Source organism: Emydura macquarii, unplaced genomic scaffold, assembly GCF_026122565.2.
Source record: "Emydura macquarii macquarii isolate MOO-44397 ecotype Brisbane River unplaced genomic scaffold, CSIRO-AGI_Emac_v2 contig_2473, whole genome shotgun sequence".
NCBI classification, from domain to species: domain Eukaryota; kingdom Metazoa; phylum Chordata; order Testudines; family Chelidae; genus Emydura; species Emydura macquarii.
The window spans coordinates 762,638-778,989 of NW_027132610.1; positions in this window are offsets into that span (position 1 = coordinate 762,638).

Consider the following 16,352-nt stretch of genomic DNA (forward strand, 5'->3'; position numbering starts at 1 on the left):
AGTTGGGATTATGTTTTCTGATATGCATTAATTAATTATCAACACTGAAATTCAGCTGCCATTTTATTGCCCAGTCACCCAGTTTTCTGAGACCCCTTTGTAGCCCTTCACAATCTGCTTTTGACTTATCTATCTTGAGAAATTTTGTATCATCTGCAACCTTTGTCATCTCACTGTTTACTCCTTTTTCTGGATCATTTATGAATACATTGAACAGCACTGATCCTAGTACAGATCCCTGAGGGACACCTCTATTTACCTCTCTCCATTCTGAAAACTGACCATTTATTATTATCCTTTGTTTCCTATCTTTTAACCAGTTACTGATCCATGAGAGCACCTTCTCTCTTATCCCAGGATTGCTTACTTTGCTCAAGAGCCTTTGGTGAGGGGCTGCTTCAAAAGCTTTCTGAACATCCAAGTACACGATATCCACTAGATCACTCTTGTCCACATGTTTGTTGACCCCCTCAAAGAATTCTAATAGATTGGTGAGGCCTGATTTCCCCATACAAAAGCTGTGTTGACTCTTCTCCAACAAATCATGTTCATCTATACATTTGATAATTTTCTTCTTTACTATGGTTTCAACCAATTTGCCTGGAGGTAATTTACTGAAGGTAGGCTTACAGGCCTGTAATTGCCAGGATTGCCTCTTGATCCTTTTTAAAAAAAATTGGTGTCACATTAGCTATCCTCCAGTCATCTGTGACAGAAGCTGATTCAAGTGATAGGTTACATACCACTGTTAGTAATTCTGCAGTTTCATGTTTGAGTTCCTTCAGAACTTTTGGTTGAATACCATCTGGTCCTGGGGACACCTCAGTCTGGGACGTTTCCTCAGATTTGTCACCTAAAAAGAATGGCTCAGGTGTGGGACTCTCCCTCATAGCCTCTGCAGTGAAGAACGATGCAAAACATTCATTTAGCTTCATTTCAATGGCCTGGTCTTTCTTGAGTGCTCTTTTAGCACCTCTGTCATCCAGTGGCCCCACTGATTGTTTGGCAGATTTCCTGCTTCTTATATATTTAATTTTTTTGCTGTTAGTTTTTGAGTCTTTAGCTAGTTACTCTTCAAATTCTTCTTTGGCTTTCCTAATTATACTTTTGCACTTGCCTTGCAAGAGTTTATGCTCCTTTGTATTTTCCTCATTAATATTTGATTTCCAATTTTTAAAAGATGTGTTTTTGTGTCTAACTACCTCTTTTACTCTCCTGTTTAGCCATGATGGCATTTTTTTGATCCTCTTGCTATTTTTTTAAATTTGGGATAATACATTTAATTTGAGCCTGTGTTATGGTGGTTTTTTAAAGTTTCCATGCAGATTGCACGCTTTCACTCTTGTGACTGTTACTTTTAATTTCCATTTAACTAGTTTCCTCATTTTTGTGCTGTTCCCCTTTCTGAAGTTAAATGCTACTGTGGTAGGCTTCTTTGCATCCTCCACAAAGATATATTATGGACCATTATATTATGGTCAGTATTACTGGACAGATCAGCTATATTCATTCTTGGACCAGATCCTGTGCTCCACTTAGGACTAAACCAAGAATTGCCTTTCCCATGTGGTTTCCCGGACTAGCTGCTCTAAAAAGCAGCCATTAACAGTGTCTAGAAACTTCCCATTTCTGCATCTCATCCTGAGGTGACATGTATCGCATCAATATGGGGATAGTTGAAATCCCCCATTATTTTATATTTGTATAGCATCTCTAATCTCCCTGACATTTCACGATCACCTTACCTATCTTTGTCAGGTGGTCTGTAGAATATTCCTCTACTGCTATATTCTTATTATTCAAGCGTGGAATTTCTGTCCAAAAAGTATGTGGTACAGGTTAATTCATTTAAGATTTTTTACTATATTTGACTCTAAATTTTCTTTCACATATAGTCCAACTCCCCCACCAGCACAACCTATTCTGTCATTCCAATATATTTTGTACCCTGATATTGCCATGTCCCATTGATTACCATCATTCCACCAAATTTCGGTGATGCCTATTATATCGATATTATATCGATATTAATACCAGGCATTCAGGTTCACCCACCTTATTATTGAGATTTCTAGCATTTGTATACAAGCACTTGTAAAATATGTCACTTTCTAGTTGTCTGCCTTCATGCGATGTAATTGAATGGAACTCTTTTTCATTTGACTGTTTCTCTTCAGTTCCTACCTGCACATTATCAATTTCTATCCTTTCAACGTTACTAAGACATAGAGAGTCCAGTTTAATAGATACTCCCCTATGGGATGTCTCTATCTGAACCATGTGGTCCTCCACACCTGTCAGTTTCCTCCTAGCCCTTAGTTTAAAAACTCCTCTACAACCTTTTAAATTTTACATGCCAGCAATCTGGTTCCATTTTGGTTTAGGTGGAGCCCATCCTTTCTGCGTAGGTTCCTCCTTTCCCAACAGGGTCCCCAGTTCCTAATAAACCAAAACCCTTTCCCCTGCCTACACCATTGTCTCATCCATGCATTGATACCCTGAAGTTCTGCCTGTCTAACTGGCTCTGCCTGTGGAACTGGGAGCATTTCAGACTGACATTAAAGAGTAATGCCTTTTGGCCACTACCACAGTCTTGAGCAGCAAATAGGAAAAGGACAGGAGGCAGTGTTGTCTAGTGGATCAGGCTCCATGCTGGGAAGCTAGAAACGTAGGTTCTATTCTTGGCTGTGCCAATGACTTGCTGGTGTAATGTTGGCTATGTCTGCATACTATATGTAAAATGGGGGTGATGTAGTTAGTAAGAGAGTGGTAATCCTGGAAAGGTGGAAGATATTGGCTGTGGCTTATTAACCTGCAGGGAGGCAGGGCCTGCTGGTGTGGGAAGCCATTAAAAGGAATTGTTGATAGAGGCTAGTTAGTAAGAGAGTGGTAATCCTGGAAAGGAAATATTGGTTGCTCGCTAAATCCTGAGACGGCTGACCTAGGCCCTGGATGAGTAAGAAGAGGAGCTGGAGAGTTATTTGCTTGGCTTGTGTTGAAACAGACTAGATGCCTAGAACAGTAACAATGATAAAACTTTTTTGGGTTGTTCTCTCCAGTTGGCTGAGGCTGAAGGAAGGGGTGCTCTGCAATTGTTTTGTTTCATTTGGATCTGCTGCTGGAGGAAGCTTTTTGACTTTATTTTGTTTTGCATAAGACTACAAGGGTGTTTTGTGTGTATATGTCCCCTTCCCCTTTCTAACTTGACCTAAAGGGGCTGTAGCCCCCAATATCCTCCCCAGTTTCCCCCAGGGAAGGGCAATTGTCCTGTTACAAAATGCTAAGTAAATATTTTAGGGTCTGATCTGCTATGTCATTACATTAGCATGAATCTGGTGTTACAACAGCATACAACTGGTGTAACAGAGTAGAGGATTGGGCCCATAAATAGGCTATCCATGGGGGGAGTCATAATAATGAAAATTAACTGTTTCATTAACACTTAAAACTCATTCCTCAGATGCTTTTGAATAAGCATTAATAATATTATTCACCTATGTGGTGCTTTGTATCTGTAAATCCAAAAGCATTTACAAAAGAAGGTTGGTATCCTCACTGACTCTTTTACAGATGCGAAAACTTTAGGTAAAGAGAGGCAAAGTGACTTGCCATGGTCAAACAACAGAGCAGTGGTAGAGCTAGGTCTCTTGGCTCTTATTCTGACATCATATTTGCTGAAAGATGGTAGGAAGAGAACAACCTGACCAGATAATAGGAGTATTTCAGTGCACATTTCAGTGCATTATAGGAGAGGCCTTAGCAAAATGACTTGTTTCCATGACTCATAAATAATCTCCACTTAACACACCTTAGTTGTTTCCAGATTGCATACAGTACACGCAATAAGACTGCACTGAATTTTGCATTCCCAACCAAATAGTAAATAACCCACAATGTGCAAAGTGGCTTCATTATATTTCTTCTGTGGTAGCTAAATGTTGTTGATGATCTCTGATAAGTAAAAGCCCTATAAATCGTTCCCCATGGTACTGTACTGATCAGTGAGAAACACATCTCAAGGCAATTGCTTAGCCCTGAAGCTTTATCAAAAGAGTAGAAGAAAGCTGTGCCATAAATAATTAAATATATATATATATATATATATATATATATATAAATATTAATGCAATTTGTTGATAGCTTCTGGTTTGCTTCTGGTATTCCAAAGATGTTGACTGTAAGCAAGTAAAGATTTTATTTCTGATGCAAAAAGCTTTGAAAATAGGACAGTGCCTTTTATGCTAAAAAGTGTATTTCCGAGTGTGTGTTTTTAACTGAAGTGTATTGTCTGCTGTGCGGTGCTCCTAGGAGTGGATTCTGAAGATCAAAACCAAGCACATGATAAAAGGAACTGCAAACACATTTATGTTTTTTTGAGCAAGTAATGTGTCAGCCATTTGAAGACTACAACATTTTACTCTATGATAAGGCTGATGACAGAAATGTGTCACTATGGATAAAGATGGTATGAAACAGATGCTAACCACAGCAGCCTTGCAGATCTGTTAAATGATATTTTTTGTCATTGTGGATAAAGCTGAGTTTTCATTGTTGGTTAGATACATCGATGTTATTTTCAAACTAACCAATATGAAAAGTGTTTATTTAAGTGACTGGACTGTCGCCTTTCAGTGCTGAGAAGAGGACACACCGTAATAAGTCACTTTCCTTATTAGAATGTTACCCTTCTTCGTAAGAGCTTATGACTTTCACGGATGTTGACAATGTGACATCTAACAAATAAGGTTGTGGCATTGGAGTGAATTAAAGCTGGTCAACATTTTTCATACTCAAAAAATGTAGTAAAACTTTTCTGATTACATTTTGTAAAGTTTTCAGGGGTTTTTTTTGTTTGTTTGTTTGTTTTTTTAATTCATCTTATGTTGGGGTGATGGGAGGGATTCAAAGCATTTCCAATCCTGATCATTCTTTAAAGAGAGCAGGACAAATGCTCACCACTCTTGTTCCAACTTCATAAGTCCGAATCCATCTTATTTTTGTTTGTTGGTCAGGTCTGGAACCTGTGAGGTGCTGAGCACCTTGTATTGGGTGCTGAATGACCTCTACACCCATTCACTTCAATGGGAGTTGAGGGCACTTGTTGTTTAGAAAAAGGCAAGATATGACTCGTCTGCTGTAATTCTACCCATTACCAGTATTTTTATACAACTTATTGTTGGCAGAAACCTATTCTCTCCATGAGGTTTGAGTGGCTCAGCATAATTTATCATATGCTTGGTATTTCATTTAAAGAAGAGAACTCTTGTAGTAACATAAACCCAGAACATAAAGATGTATAACATAAAAGTGTCCAGTTAAAAAGAAATAGCTAACAGCTACTAGCTTATAAAAGAGAGCTCCAGATACAGAAAGACTCCTGTCTCCTAGCCCTTTGCATTGTTGCCAATAGACTAAAGTTTATATTTTCAAAATGCTTACATTAAACTAATTCTTGTTATTCCAATACAGCTGCAGAGTAGCTTTACTTATCTGTTTATGGAATGTATGGTTTGCATTATTCTGTGCTATCCACAGATATTCTACTGCACATTGGTATTCCAGAGCTCAGGTGTACTGTTGCTTATGTTAAATGGGTTCACTTGAGCATTGCTGTAAATGGTCAAAATCATAACGGAAGCTATGAAACCAGCCCAAGGAGCCCTAAGTACACTAGTGAGCTCTGACCTTCATGATTCAGAAAAATGTTAAGGCTCCAAAGTTAATGGGGAGCTCAGACACATGACTATGCCTGGCTGTCCCCGGCAAGTGATTAGTGATGTTATTGTACATGCCTTTCACTGCTATTCCCTATGAAGATACTCACCCACACAGAGGGAGGGTCTGGGTTCCACCACAGCCTCCCTGGGAACACTAAAGTGAAGAGCCTGACAGACTACTGGGCCTGGACCAGGGCTGTCGATTGCTGTGTGGTTCTGGGGCTACTGGATTAAAACCCTGATTTACCCCAAAAGGAGTGAGACTAAATGTGACCCAGCCAGAAGGCCGAGTCACAAGGCGAAGGGTACCACCAGCAGACTGGCTCTGCAGGACTATGAAGAAAAATTCCTGCAATGCTGCACCTAGCTGCCAGGTGGCATGCCAGCTGGGAAGTCACACTGTCACAGGATCCTAGCAAAGTGAGCCCAGATCAGGGCTTTCAGGCACTGCCACAAGACAAACAAAGACAATGCTACACAAACTGAAGCTGAGTTATGTAAAGCAGGAAGGATTCTTTCTCCAAGAATCAGGCAGCACAGACAATACTGAAGAGGTTTATTCACAATACGGGGAAGTCTGATAAATCAGCTTCAACTTCATGGTGTTACAGTGGTCAATTATATACCCTTTCTTATCGATTACATAGCATGTTTTAAATTCTTTATCTATTCACTTACAAATACAGACGTTGTCCCATCCGAAGAGAACAACAGTGATAATGGTCGTTACATACATGCAGAGACACTTTTAATCATTTTACTTACATCAAGGATGCTAGGGTTACACTCGGTGGGGGGTAGGGCGGAGGAAGAAGGGGTGGGATCCTTACAGATAGTGGCAGACAGACATAAATTCTAAAAGCAAATGTGCTGTTCTCATTGGAATTAGAATCACTAAGAGGACATCTGGCTTTCTGAGCCATCAGATGCTTACACTAGCCATTGTCCTTGAGGATCAGGTATGCTCGTTAGCCATTTACATGAGATTTGTTTTACAACTTGTTAGCTGAAAACAATCTCAAGCCTTACAGTTACATCCCCAGAAGGAATTGTGGACTTTTCATTTATTGGATCCAATTTCCAATATGCAGAAAACTGCAGGACTTTTGTACTAACCACTTAGTGCACTAACCTAGATTCCTATCTTCGCAAATAATCATAATCTCAGTAATGATCAAAAAGTTAGAATTCGTGCCACATCTTCTTTCTGCTTGAGAAAGTGAAATGAAACAATTAACTAGTTGTTATAATAAACCACTTCACATATTCACAGCATTATATACACAGGGCTGCATTTCTAACGGCATATCTTGCCGGTGGAGCATTCTGCTACTGAAATGAGGATCAGAGCACACAGAAGCCTGGTGCGGATGGTGAGAACTCGCAGCTTCCATCTCTCAGCATGTCCTACTGTACCCAAGGTCACCGCTGGTAAGGCACAGGTGTAAAACCATGTGAGCTGGTGCAAATGCAATTGTGAAGGGCAGGCAAAGATGACAGTTTTCTGTTCCTGCTACCATCATCCCTATGTGCACTTGAGCATTTATTATATATTTAGATCTGCTAATCATTTTATCCCATTCCTGAAACAGGCAGGATTACATTTCAGAAACAATGTGGTGCCAGAGCTTTTCTTTTAACAGTGACTATCTTGAGCTACACAATAATAACGAGCTTTCACATTTCGCCCAGTGGACCATGTTATCAAAGCTGGCCTGGTGAGTTATTGTGAAGGTGACTCCTAAATGCCCCCTTTCTTTTGTGCCATCCTCATAGCCATCTGGGTACCCAGCTGGCTTCCAACAGCTGAAGCTGGAAGGAAAGCAGCTAGAGGACCAGTGGTGGGAGCCGTACCCTGAGGTTGGCCGCTAGGAGTGTGAAGATTTGTATAAGGTTCTGCTCCTCCACCATGGCAGCCACAAAATCCCAGGTGGTGCAACTGCTTCAGCTGGAGAGCTGCCTGGCTCCTACCAGCTGTCAGAGAATCTAAATTTTAAATCACTTGGACAATGAAAGGGGAGAGCTGTATTGAGGTGGGCAGGAAGATAAGGATGGAGAGAAAAAAGAGGGTTGATTCAAATTTGCCACTTTCATTGTGTTTTCCAAAATCCTTCGGGTCCTGATCCTGCAAAGCATCGAGTGCCCTTGCCTTCTGCTGAAGCACCACACAGGTTTGGCTCCATAAAGCTCTCTCAATGTACTTTAATCTGACTCCACAGTACCTTACATTATAGAGTGCTTTTTGTCCTGAAGAATCCTCAAGTGTTGCACAAAGAAAAGCTGATAGTTACTAGAAATGTGACTGCTAAGTGGCACATGTGGGCATTTCTCAAGAGATAGAGCACCCCTCGGCAGCTCTTTGTGTGTTCTGATACAAAAGGATAAACTGTATTTTTCCATGTCAAATGATTTATTTAGATTTAAGAAAAACAACAGGAGTAAGAGCAAAATCTCCATGAGCGAGCACAGTGTGTATCTCCAGTTATCTCACAGTGTATCATCAGTTACAAGCTGATGCAAATCTGAAAGACAGCTGCAGAAATCTGTACATAGGACATATATTTGCTAACTCTATGATTTTATCTATTTACTAATGTTTAACTACATATAAAATAATGCAATTTTTTTTGTATTTGACACAAGTGGGCCACATTGTGGCTAATGAGAGGAACCATAACTTTGTACATCCTTATGTTTGTTTGATTAAATTCTTAACTTTAATATTGCATTAACATGGTGTGTGCATTTATACTGTAATTACATTCCAACCCCTGAATGCTTCCCTTAATTTAGTCAAGCTACTCTAGTTTTATTGTGAGTATAAATCACTGGTGTTCTCAGGAAAATTAATTTACAGATGTTACAAGAGATAAGATTACCCAATAGGGTTCCTTTTTTAAACACATGCAGTTTATAAACTTTATTAAATGAAAATAACTTCTTCCAACAGGCACTTGCATTAAGGGCAGAAGAAGATAAATTAGAGTTTTAGCTTTATACAGCATCACAGAGTTCCTGCAACTGAATTTGACAGAGCTCTGTTGTGAATAATATAACAAAGCTAGTGTATAAAATACACATCCACATCTGTACATTTTTTCAGTATTCACTGACTGTTGTTGGGGAATGCACAAAATACAAATGTGGTCACTAGAACATACAGGGGCTCTTTTTTCGTTGCTTAGCGCCTTCGTCACTCTAACATTCAGGGCTAACTTTCTGGGTTCAGTTTCAGCCCGACTGTGAATTGTTTGGAAAAGCTTGAGCAAAAATGGTACCATTGCTTTTAGGGTACAAAGGGAAGAAATATTTTTGCATCTTATATAACTCTTCTGACCAATTCTTTTCCCTATATGCAGATCAGACTAGGTGACCATAATGGTCCCTTCTGGCCTTAAAAATCTAATAGCTTACAGAAAAATGGGAAAACAACCGAAAGGCAGGACAGCCTGGTGATTAAGGAACTGATCTGGGACTTTAGCACCTCAGATTCAATTCTGAGCTCTGCTACAGGTTTCCTGTATGACATTGAACAAGTTATTTAATATCTCTGTGCTGTAAAATGGGGGTAATATATCCCTTGTCTTGTCTACTTGGATTGTAAACGCTTTGGATGGGGACAATCTCTCACTGTGTGTGGATAGGACCTAGCAAAATGGGGCCTTATTCTTGGCTGGGGCCTCACGGTGCTGTAAAGAAATAATGTTCAGTTTAAAATACAAAACTGCTACTTTAGAGCCTGATCCAGAATTCATGGCACTTAATGATCATACAGGAGCTTGCCAGATCAAATCCTTAAATGGCATTCAGATGACATGGAATATTTTGATGAAAGGCTGACAAAATTCTAAAAATCTTATAGTGTGATGTTCTTCAGAAACTGTATCTCTTTGTCCCATGTTGTTCATAGATCAGCCAGGTAGCCTTAGAGCAATTTTTCCCATCAGATTTCCCAAACTGATTTAAATGGATATTTGCAAGGTGGGAGAGAGCTCCATAATCTATCCAACAATATGTAATGTGTGAATAAACACTGCTGACAAGAACTGATGTGTTTGTCCTGAACATCATGTCATGCAGAAATAAGTGTAAAGGTTACAATTCTTAAAATAGCTAATAGCCAATAGCTCTATTTTCTTCCTCAAATTCCAGTGGAGATGTCACATGCTCATACTCTGTTGCACTCAGTTTTTTCAGACACATCACAACATTCCGATGGCAGCTAGGTTTCTGATGTCCTTGAAACCAAACCCTGGAGTGAGGCAGGATGTCATGCTATTTGGTTTGGGCATATAGATCCAATTCATCTGAAACATCTGGATTTCTTTTTTTCAGTACAGTGCTTGCATGCTTAAAAAAGTCTGCCATGTAACTTCTCCCCCAGGTGCTGTGTGCTCTCATATGTGATACATTATCTTGACATTCATTTCCCCAGTAACAGTGAACATGGGTCACTTGTGTTCTTAAGAAATGCACAGATCTAAAAGACTCTAGACCTGATTGCTTTCTGATCCATACCTTGCCTCCACAAAATAAGCCCCTGGAAAAGGGAACTGATTGCAGCATTATAGGGATAAAAAGCCCTTCACCTGTATGTCACTCATTCAAACCTGAACCAGTCTAAGAAAACTGTGTACTTGGACCCAATTTCTGAATTATCCTCTCTGACCTCATTGAGCACCATAACAACAACAAAAAGTAGTGAGAGGAAGGATGGCCCACTGGTTAGCAGGATACAAGTGTGTACTCTGCCATAGAGTTCCTGTGTGACACTAGGCAAGATGCTTAGCCTCCCTATACCTCAGTTTCCCATCTATAAAATGGGTAATAGCACTTCCTAGCTCGTAGGGCTGTTGTGAAGCTAAATGCATTAAAGACTGTGAGAGAGTCTCAGTTACTGTTATAACGGATGCCTTAGAAGTACCAAAGGTAAATAGACCTAAAGAAGAATGTAAATAAAATAAGCAGGTAGGGCACTGATTATTTTGTCATTTGTGATCAAATGTATAACTTTACTTCTCAATTAATTAGCAAATTCTTTTTTGTGAAATGAAGAAAATAAATAGCAGCCCGAACAGATGACCAAGAAAATTCTCAGGGAACAGACTCCCCAAACCTGGCAAGTTGCTGGTTAAAAATAAAAATCCCAAACAATAATGGAAAAGCTAAACTATCATTCTACTTTCTTTGTTGCTCTGATTTTCACACTGATTCTCCACATCTAATTGAACTGCAGCAGGGAGCCTCTGGTTTTGGTGCTTGTTCACAATGATCACAATAAAGATGGGACCAGATCTGCAGATGGTATTAGATTGACATAGCTTAAGTGATGCTATGGTGATTTACAGCAGCTCAGGATCCGACCACCAGGAACCTGACTCTGCCAGCATAAGTGAGGTGGAATTGCCATAACAATACAGTCTTTGTAGGTTTACAGTGACACACCGCATCTGCAACATGCTCCTCTTCTTATTTCGTTCAAAGAGATGTACTGTCAGACCTGATTAATCTGAATCACTTTGCAAATTCCATTATTAGACACTACTTCAAAAAGCTTGGGAATTCTTAACCCTTTGTAGACAGACAGCTTGAGTGGGATCCATGAACGGACATAGGCCTTGCAGTGCTAAGCGTCACAGAACCAATTTTTAGGTGCCTAGAAAAATCACAGGAACAACGCTGCAACCCACAAAGCCTGAGTTAGGTGCTCAGTCTCCTACACACTGAATGGGAAGACATAGGCACCTAAGTATGCAAACCACCCAAACCAGCATGTGGGGTGAGGAGCCATCTAAGCTACCCAATGGGAGATGCCCACAGGAGGGGTGTGTGCTAAAACCTGCCCCTCTCATGGAGATAGGCACCTAGCAGTCCATGAATGGGAACCCCGCTACCTGCAGCCAGGCGGCTCAGGCACCTCTGCTGCTTTTTGAGGGACTGTATTAGGCGCCAGCCATGCTCCACACAAAATGGTAGGAGATGCTCACCTTACCAGATTTAGCCAAGTAGTTAGAGCACTTACCTGGGATGCGAGAGATCCAGGTTCAATTACTCTCTTTTCTGAGGATGGGGGGGAAGGATTTGACCAGGACTCTTGCACCTCACAGGAGAATGCGCTACAGGATATTCTGAGGTGGGGGCTCTCTCAATCACTCCTCGTGAAGCTGTTGCACTCTGGACAAATAATGAAAGAGTGGTTGGAGCAGGGGGACTGGACTCAAGGTCTCCAATCTCCCTGCCGGGGCCCGAGCCACTGGGCCAGAGTCATTCTCTTACACACGCTCTCTCTCTGGCCCAGTGACTGTTTCAATATTTATCTACAGTGAGTCAGAGAGAGAGACAGACAAAATGGGAGTCACTTGTAGTGCAGTGATTAGGGTTTGCACATGGGTGACCCCGGATCTAGTCCCCCAGCTCCAATTGCTCTTCCATCATTTATCCAGAGTGCAACAGCAGCAACTGAGGGAACCCTGCAACAGAATGTCCCATAGCTGTCTAGTTGGAGCATCCTCCTCAGAGGTAGGAGATGCCCGTCCAAGTCCTTTTTCTCCCTCTGGCAGAAAGGGTGGAATTGAATCTGGGTTTCCACATCCCAGCTGACTGCTGTAACCACTGGGCTAACAGTTGTAAAGTGGGCACCTCCTCTGACTATAGTCTGACTGAGACCCGAGCTGGTAGGTGTGCTCACAGGCTGCCTACTGGATTGAGTCCTGCACGTGGCTTAGGCAGCTGGACTCCTGCCCTCTCCTGGTTCATGAACTGCGCTGAGGCTTAGGCGTCCAGATGCCTAGAAGGTAGCAGCAGCATGCGTGCCCATAGGCAGGAACAGAGGCATCTAGAGATCTTTTACTTTGAAAAACTTAGGGCACCAAGTGAGCTTAGGCAGCTATGGGGCTCAGCAGGAGTTTTTTTAATCTCAGTGGAGTCTAATACTGGGACCTAGGCACCTAAACCCAAAATCTAGGTTCCTAAATCTGGGGTTCAGGCCGCTAAATACCTTTTGTGAATCACAAAGAATCTGTGCCTGACTGTAGTCTCACATACACCAATATTACAGATTTAACTCCATTGGCTACAAAGCAAATGAAGAGTAGCTGATATTGGGTCCCATCCACTTACTTACACTCTAAGAAGTAACTAATCATACTGAATACGCAGACAGACATTTCTGAATTACCAACACTAGACTTGGCAGCACTGTGTTTTGAAGAGTGGCCAGAATTTTAATCTGCGCCCTTATCTATATGTATTCCCAGCCAAAATCTACATTCAGATGGCATTAAGGTTGAGTGCATCTCAGTAATTTAGGGTAAATACATTACAGGGCTATTGTAATTATATCAAAAACAAGAATAAGCCCAGGAAATTCAGGCATAATGTTAAAATTAAAAGTAATCCAAACATATTAAGATATGGAAATAAACCAGAAAGACATCCAAATAACCTTAATTCTGCCCTGTAATAACCATCTGATTAGGATTAAGACATTTTAGTATTGTTGGCCCAGATTCGTTGAAAATCTTTAAAAGTCAGTTATTAGATATTTATTTTCCTCTTGATGTCAACACACAGCCAAGTTAAAGTTCTTTAAATGTAGCCTACACACAATCCTTAGGTGGGTTTAAACTGTAGGGCAAGCTTGAAGCATTTGTGTTTCTTCTATAATAATCATTTGGGACAGATAATACTGAACGAACCTGAATGCTAAACTAATTAAAGGATCAATTTAAAAACTTTAATTCCTAGAAGTATTGTGATTCTGGGGAGAATACACTCCCCCTCCCACCTACACATGCACATACCCCATACATAACAGGTTAAATCCCTGCTTTAAGTGTAAAATTCAATTTAGCATTCACTTTGGAGCCACAACTAAAGCTCTAACATAGGCAGGAACATGAAATGTTCTAACAAACCCTTGTTAAGGTTTATAGGCATTTCTAGGGTGTTTTCCACTGCAGTTGTATTTGACTATCTCACTAATAAGGATGAATTAAACCTCCCAAGTACCCGACAAGCTAAGTAAGTATTGTTACAGCAGGGGTCACCAGCTGACCCTGGTACTCACTCTTACAAGCTCCTTTTTCTTAGCACGGGAGCAACTATTTGGTCTTGTAAGTAAATGTTCCATTGATGTGCTGGTTTGGGGTTTTTTTCCCCGATTTTGTTTCTTTACGGGAGATATGGCAAGCAGCAAAGATCTCTCTTTCTCTCTCAGAGAGAATTCTAGAGACAGAGTTGCTCCCTGGAAACCAGGCATTCAATTTTGGGTCGCGATGCCAGAAAGAAGAGATTGCTTCGCATGCTGTTTGTGGCCACCACTGAGCTAGGATAGCATGTGTGAAAATAAAACAAGTGTCACTGAGAATGTAGCCAGACTCCACATCGCTAATTCTTCTGCCAATAGGAAGCTCAGCTGCAAGGCCTCAGCATCTGCTCCTGCTCAGCCAAGGGACAACGGTGTTATCCTCCTTTTACATACAGGGAAAGTGAAGCGCAAGGAGGAAGGTCCCCTCAAAAAATTATTTTTGACTTTTAGACCAAGAAATACACACCAGTGCACTAGGATAGACTTGACAAGCAAATGTAATCACACACTTTAAGTACGGGTCAAATCTCTATGCTATATTCACCATCGGTTAGCTAATTTACCAGGGAGAGTTTTTACACTAGTGAATCACAGATTAAACTGCATGAATCCTTAAATTTTACAATATTGAGTAACTTGGGACCCGTGCTGTCCTGGACCCTTGCCCGTGCCTGGCCTATCCCAATGGGAGTTTACAAAGCACTGAGTAAGAGCTTGTATAAATTAGTGCTAGCAGGACTGCTACCCTCAGACTGAGAGAGAAAACTCCAGGGGGCTCTAGTGGTGTGAAGGGAAAGCTTGGCCTGCTCCCCACTTTCCCTTGGCCTCCAAAAGACAATGGCATACCAATGGAGCACCCCTCGCATACAAGGACTCCTATGACACGAGGCGAACAGTGCCACATAGCCACAAGGCCCATCCCCAACACCCGTCTGCTGAAAGATTCTGGCCCACAGGAGTAGATCTTCCTCTCCTTTCTTCCCCTTGACGGGAAATGTCAGAGGGGTTGGTGTGAATGTCAGAGTTAACCTACCTTTATTTTCACTATTCTCCCAAGCAGCAGTGTCACCTCCCCTTATTATGCCTGCGCAGTTTCTGACTGACTGCAAGTCAGGTACGCTTTCTGTTGTAATGATTCTTATTAGATTCCAGTATTGTAACCTTGTACTTTCTTTTCTTTGTTCTATGACTCATTCACCACTTGGGTGAGGGAGCACTGTGTTTTTTGGTGTGTTTTGCTCTCCTGCTTTTACTTACAATGGCTATAAGTAAATACAATAAAAATGTGTTGTCTTTTCCATACAGCACTGCATATGGTGTATGTCAACACACTATGGAATATGACCAAAAAATGCTGTTATGAGATAAACTTAGTTTAGCAAATGGATTTTTGAAGCTCCATCTTGTGCCCACACAAAGTAAATACTAGTACAATATGCCTATGGTATGATCTTGGAGAGACAAGGTGGATGAGGTAAGCTCTGTGTAACTCGAAATTTGTCTTTCTCACCAAAAGAAGTTGGTCCAATAAAAGAAATTACCTCACCCATTTTGTCTCTCTAATATGCTGGGACCAACACAGCTACAACACTGTAATACAGTAAGATCTGTAACTAAGGAATTCAGTTCAGTGTTCTGTACCCTTCTTCACCTATCGATCCTGAGTGGTAGCATTTTGTACTCTCATGTTGCATAGATGTAAATGACAACACAACGTGCAAGACAGCGGAGAACCGGACTCAAAGCTTTTCACAAAGCATCAGCAGCTCTTTTAATCCTCCCCTGTATGAAGTATTCAATGTAAAGGCAATATTGAGGAATAGCCGCCTCATTGTGTACTGAATATTTATTTTGTGATCTCTAAAGAAAATTGGATAAACCATTTTGCTCAAATAAACTACAACAGACCTATACAAAAAACAATCACATTGTCATTTGATAACCAGTATCTTCTAAAGAGGATAATTTACCATTTAAGGCAAAACCTGTTGGTTTAAAAAAATAGTTTGGTCAGTAAAAATCAATAAATACAGTCTTTAACAGAAAGTGAAATTCCAACAGGCAAAAACAGACAGAGCCAGATCTCAGCAAGTGTCAACTGACACAGCTTCAATGGAACGATGCAAATTTACACCTAAATGTCTGGCCTTGAAATGTCTAACCAATGTCAAGACCTTAGTGTCATGCAGTGACAGATCAGTTTTAATCACTGATTAGAAATGAAAAAAAATGGCACAGATAAAGAAAAATGAATTACAAGTAAGTCTAGCAAAAGGACTTAACATTCTGGAGAGCCTGATGTCGCTACAAAGGATGAACTGATATGAGAAGCCAGCAGCATCCCCACCCACATTCCTGAGCTGCATTTCTTTAAAAAAAAAAATGTTGGACTGCCACTTTTGCACATGGCTCCAATGAAGGCATAAGGTCCAACATCACTTGGTAGATGTATATAGGTATTATGAGAGAGAAGGTGGGTGAGGTAATATAATATCTTTTATTGGACCAACTTCTGTTAGTGAAAGGCACAAGCTTTCAAGCTTCAC